The sequence below is a fragment of the Desmodus rotundus genome, chromosome 7 (genome assembly GCF_022682495.2).
Source record: "Desmodus rotundus isolate HL8 chromosome 7, HLdesRot8A.1, whole genome shotgun sequence".
Lineage (NCBI taxonomy): Eukaryota > Metazoa > Chordata > Mammalia > Chiroptera > Phyllostomidae > Desmodus > Desmodus rotundus.
Window position 1 is genome coordinate 114,070,182 of NC_071393.1, and position 6,000 is coordinate 114,076,181.

A 6,000-nucleotide genomic window follows, 5' to 3' on the forward strand; every position below is an offset into this window, starting at 1 on the left:
CCAGAATCTTTATTTTCATAAGCACCCCAAGTGTTTATGACACAGATGCTCCTGAAACCAGTTTCTTTGGGAAACTCTACCCTAAGCTTTGAAAAGCTCCCGGACAGCTATTCCAACCCCGGAGCAGTGAATTAAGGCAAGGTGCTATCGGGGCAGGTGTCATCTGGCTTGAGAACCCGGGCATGCTGCTGCTCCTCTGCCGCAGGTGGAGAAGGGCTGGCTGAGCCCGGCTGGGTGGCAGGCTTCTCTAGGAGAGGAGGGCGCAGCTGCCATTTGGGGAGCTGTTCACTCAGGGGCTGATAAATAAATTCTCAGCCCACTCTACACCCAGTTTTCCTTTTCTTTTCTTCTTTTTTTTTTTTTCTTTTTAAAGCAAGGAGCATTTGCTTAGTGGAAGCCAGTTAAATTCTGTTTCAAAACCAACTTCTAAATATTGTATGTAACACTCTTCCCTCCTTAGAATAAACTGCAACAATGTTAATTCACACGCTGGTCTAATCAGATCTCATTACTGATGTTGCTGTAATATCCAGCTACCAGGGCTGTATCCCATCAGTGATCAGACGGAGGTCCTGGATTTCAAAGTTGGTCACTGTTTTCAGCGACCAAAAACCGAAGAAGCAATTCCAGTTTATACCTCTAAGCCCATCTGTTAGAAAACTGTGCCCCAGGTCCTTGCAGCCTGCTTGCTAAAGCAACAGACCGAGAGGAGTAAAACAAGCCCAGCTCCCAAGTGCGAACCCTGGCAAAAACACAAATGCTTCCCGACCGTCAAGGCCGGGGCAGGGCACCTGGGAGTCAGTGTTCCCACCCAGGACCAAGAGGCGACCCTTCAGCCAGTGCGCAGGGGACAGATGGCCACTGAAACTACAGACGCACCTCAGAGCTGCTGTGGGTCGGGGTCCAGAACATGCGATAAAACGAACCATAATCTTTTTGCTGGTGGAGGGTCTTGTCCTCAGGTTGTATTAAAAAAAAAAAAAAATGCAACCTATGTGAAATGTAACAAAGTGAAGTGCAATAAAACGAGGCATGCGTGGATGGTTTGAACAACCAGCATCTTGTTTACGTGACTTCACAGATCAGGAATTGGGCGGGGCTCAGCTGGTGACTCTCCTGCTCCATGTGGCAGTCACTGGTAGGACGCAGCGGTGTTCTGCTGGGCTGGTTTAGAATCCAGAATGGCTTCACTCACACCCCTCCTGCTTGCCCAGTGGGGACAGCAGAACACTGGGCTTGGCAGGGCCCCTTAACTCTCCCTCTACAGCCTCGGAGCCTCTCCCTGTGCCCTTGCCAGTGGGGCGGTTAGGCTTCTGACCCGGTGCCCAAGGCTCCAAGACAGCAAGGTGGAAACTGCCGTTTTTCTTAAAAGCTATTGGGTTGGCCAAAACGTTCATTTGTGTTTTCTGTGTGCTGCTCTAGTAGTGCTTAGTTAGTTGTCTTTAACTTCATTCAAAACAGTTTTGTTAGATTGTATCATGACAGCTTTCATGTCAGCGTGCATTTTTAAAAAGACATCAATTTTGATGAATTTTTATGTAGCCATTTTAATATTGAAGATGGAAGAATATATCATTTTTGGCATATTATGGTTTATTATTTCAAGAAAGGTAAAAATGTGACTGAAATGCAAAAGTAAAGATTTGTGCTGTATTTGGAGAAGGCGCTGTGACTGATGGGACATGTCAGAGTGGTTTGCGAAGTTTCAGGCTGGAGATTTCTCACTGGATGGTGCTCCACGGTAGGGTAGACCAGTTGAAGTTGGTAGCGATCAAACTGAGACATTAACTGAGAATAATCAACATTCTACCACGTGGCAGATAGCTGACATACTCGTAATACACAAATCAATAAAGTTATTGGTGAAAATGAAAAATGTGTCTTTTATTTTAGAGGAAAAACCATACGGACTTTTTGGCCAACCCAATAGGTCCCAAAACAGCATCAGGTCACCTCCCCATGTTTGTCAAGCCCAGGGTCAAAGGCAGGGGAAACACGCCCCACCTCCCCAGGGGAAGCTTGTCAAAGCATTTGCACCGTCCGGCAGCCAGCCTCTTCTCTGGTTCCCACGTGAGAGTCATTCTACCCTCACAGACTCCTAAGCCCTCCATCAACACTAGAACAGCAGGTTCTAGTTCGAGGTGGTGATATAGGGACATCATGAATTCACTTTCTCCCATGGACACAACAAATGTGCAGCTACCTACGGAACAATTGCCTCTGGGAAAAAGCAAAACAGAACTAGCCGAGCAACTCCTCCACGCTGGGTGAACGGGAAAAACACGTCACAGTGGCAAGGAGAGGCCTGGGGCACAGTCCCGCCGGCCACCTCAGCCCCGGAGCGGCAGCCAGCCATCTGCAGGAAACTCACTCATCTGAGCTTCTCCCTGAGGCGTGCAGGCTTTGAGCCCTACATCTGGCACCCCAAGTTTTAAGACTCGTACCTGAGAGACAAGCTCCCCAAACACCAAGATTTGAAAGCCAAGGAGGCTTGTGTCCACAAGACCCACAAGGCCACAGCAAACTAAGAAATAGTTGTTACAGGGCTTGCCCACAGAAACGCCCCACCCCAGGGCCCAGAGCAGAGGCAGCAGACGGAAAAGCACCCCGCCTTCTGTGGGAGGGGCTTATTTGCTGGTCTCTGTGGACCTGAGGAGCAGGCATCTAAGTGAATACATCTGCCCACTGTGTCTTTCCAAGGACGGAGGCGCAGGCGCCCTGCCTGCCCTCTCCCTCCGCCTCACTCCAGCCTCAGTAGCTCCCAGGAAGGCACTTGTACCCTCATCTGGCACCCCAATTTTTGTAGCTTCTGCCCAAGGGACACCTCTAGGTTGCCTGGCTCTGGTGGCCAGTGGCAATTATGCCCACTGGCCACACAGGACTGTAACAAATGGAGGAGGAGTTAGTTCTTAGCCTGCCACCACTGCCAGGGCACAGCAGAGAGGCAACAGACGCACCCAGTAGAGACTTCTCTGAAGAAGGCCTGTTAGCTTATTTTCATAGCTGTGGCAGGAGGGGCAGGCTTCTAGTTAAACACACATCTAAGGGCCCACTGTAAGTCCTCTCGAAAGGCTTTGGAAGGCAGGAGCAATCTTCACACCATCCCTCTGCCACGCTTCACAGGCTGTTCCTCCCTGGGAAGCCTGTACATGTGTCTGGTGCCCTGATTTGGGGCGCTGCCGCCCAGGGGATGCCCCTGGATCGCCCAGCTCTGATGGCCAGCAGGGCTGGTGTTCCTGAATTCAGTGGGATGGTAGCCAAGAGAGAAACAGCTCTTGACCAGCTCTCGCCCCAGGGCTCAGCGCACAGGGCGTTGAGGGAAAGGCTCGTCTCCCAGGCCTCCCATGGGACAGGTGTGGTTGCATATTTTAAAAAGCTGCTGCCAGAAGGTCTGGCTCATAATCATCCTGAATCAAGGTGCTGACGGAGCTCCTCCCCTTTGGGGCACCGACGGACAGGTTTTGACACCCTCACCTACTGGGAGCCACTAGAAATAAAGGCGGCTACTTGGACATCACAGAGACTTGAGACCAAGAGCTAGGGCAGGCTTGAACAATGAGCTTCGCCTCCTGCGTGGGCCACTCCTGATGTGAGGGGGCACAAGGTACAAACTTGCAGCTGTAAAATAAGTCACGGAGATGTAATGCACAGCATGGTGACTACAATTCCGCATTCTGTTGTGTATGATGCGCACGTTTTTGCCCAAATTTTTGAGGGAAAAATAAGGGTGCTTCTTATTCATGGGTAGCACCTGGAATACCTTGTATCTGTTCTTGTGTTTTGTAAGTATTTGTTCCATGAAATTTCTTGCCCCATAATATGTTCAAAAATAAATGCTGAAATTCCTTTATAATACAAAAAACAAGTATCTAAATACAATAAAAAATCGAATTAGAAAATTGAAAGACTTTCCTAAAAGCCGGGATTACACACGTGGGAGCACGTTACACACGGCAAAGCACGGGAATAATGCTGTATTGTATTTTGAAAGTTGCTACCAGACTAGATCTTCAAAGTTCTCATCACGTGAAAAAAATTGCAGGTGCGTGTGGTAATGGGTGTTGACTAACTTATCGTGGGGATCATTTAAAAGTGTATACAAACAGTGAATCATAATGTTCACCTGAAATTAATCTAGTGTATATGTTGATTATATCTCAATAAAAAAAGAAAGACTAGGATACCGGAAGTTTCATCAGGAGCCCTGAAAGACACGGATACTAATGGCCCCTGAGGGTGACTGTCCCCTTCCTCATGCAGCCCTGAGGGCAGGGGCAGACCCTCTCCAGCTTGCCCCCTGGCTCGTGAAGTCCCACCATCTCCCACTCCTTTCACACCCCTCTCCTCCAACCACGAGGTGCCTGGGGTTGGCCAGATGATAAACACGCCCTTCCGTTTCGTCGCCAGCTGGTCAGCCATCAGAAGGGACTGGCAGGGGAAGAGGACATCAATCTTCCCGCAAGCCCCTCTTCCTACTGAGAGCAAGACTCTCCACCCCAAAACCCTGACAAATGTTGACAACGGTTTTGGGTCCTGAGAGGGCCTACAACCCTGAAGGCCCAAGAAAAGGCTGGCTCCCTAGGTTCTCAACTCCTTCCTGAGAATGCAGGGTTTGCTGTATATTTTGGGCAGCCCTCACAACCTCCAACAGACCAGCTAAGGACTACCAGACAAGAGCAAGCAGGGCAGTCGGGAGGCGGCTGGAGGGAGGGGTACCGGAAGCCCCAGCCAGCAGGCAGCGTTTCAGGTCCCAGGCAGAGCCAGCGGCCAAGGGTCTGGAGAGGTCCTCCAGCTGCCTCTGCAGAACAATGACGGGGAAGTGACACACCAGAATCTCGGTCTGTGGGGCCGAGACACCCTCTGCTTGTCAGAGGAATGGGAGGCAGCCTGGCTGCCCTGCCTTCGGTGCCTCGGGCCAGGGCGAGCTCAGTGTGGGAGTTCTGTCCGCTTAATTCCCTAAACATCTCCCTTCTGCAAGCCCTTGCTCAGCCATAAGCCCTGCCAGCTGGGCCTGAGCCCTGAACTTGCCAGAGAACTGGCCATAAGGAGCAGCAGGAAGTGGAATCAAGGAAAGCCTTCAGCTGGGACACAGTGAGCATCTCCTGGCGTTGCTGTGACTTTAAGAAAGAAGCTATTGAAAGAGACACCCACCTCCCCCTAGGACTTAAATGCCTCTCAACTTCCAGGTCAAGGCCAGCCTCTCTCTGACTTCATGCTTCTAAGTCTCACTTACTCAGGGGTGATGGGAACCACTGCCCAGGTTAGGCACAGCTTCCCGGTGTCCAGCTGCGGGGACTCACCCCTCCCCTTGGACTGGCTACGCTGTAGTGCAGGGGCAGGAGGGGGTCTGCCGGGGCAGTAAGATAGGGGCCCAGCACAGTATCCTTTTCTCGAAGCAGGGCTCCCTGTTAAAGGGGTTATCTCCGCGGCCAATCCAGCCAGGGCAGCGAAGTACACAGAAGTACTGTTTTCAGTATATACCCACCTGAATGTTCATAGCCCGCCTGAAGGGCAGTCTGTGCAGGGCAAGTCCCAAGTGCTAGAGATTCTTTTGCACTCAAGCCCGAAATTGCCCCCCTCTAACTGTCACCCAGTAGGAACAGGAGGAACATGTTTTCAAACAGTGCTTCTGGCTGTGGGCTAATAAGCATTTCACAGCTTTTTGCTGTAGTCCTACCCTGGAGGCCCCCCGGGGCCCTGCTCCCAGCAGCCCTGCTGTACCACTCGGGAGCTGTGGAGATCACTGAGCCACGGAGCTCCGTCTGAGCACAGGTCTGTGGGGTCCCAGTGCCCAGGCCCACTGTGCCTCCCAGCCCCTCGGGCCTGGTTCTTTCCTCCAAACCCCAGAGGAAAGTGTCGCCCCTCTTTCCTGGGGCCTCTTTACACCCCTGTCTTTTCTCCTGGACCAGGCATCCTTGGGCTCCTCATTGCCACCTCAGTCCCCTCGCCGTCGGGTGACGTGTTTGCCTGGGTGCCCTTGGAACAGGCGGCAGACAGACA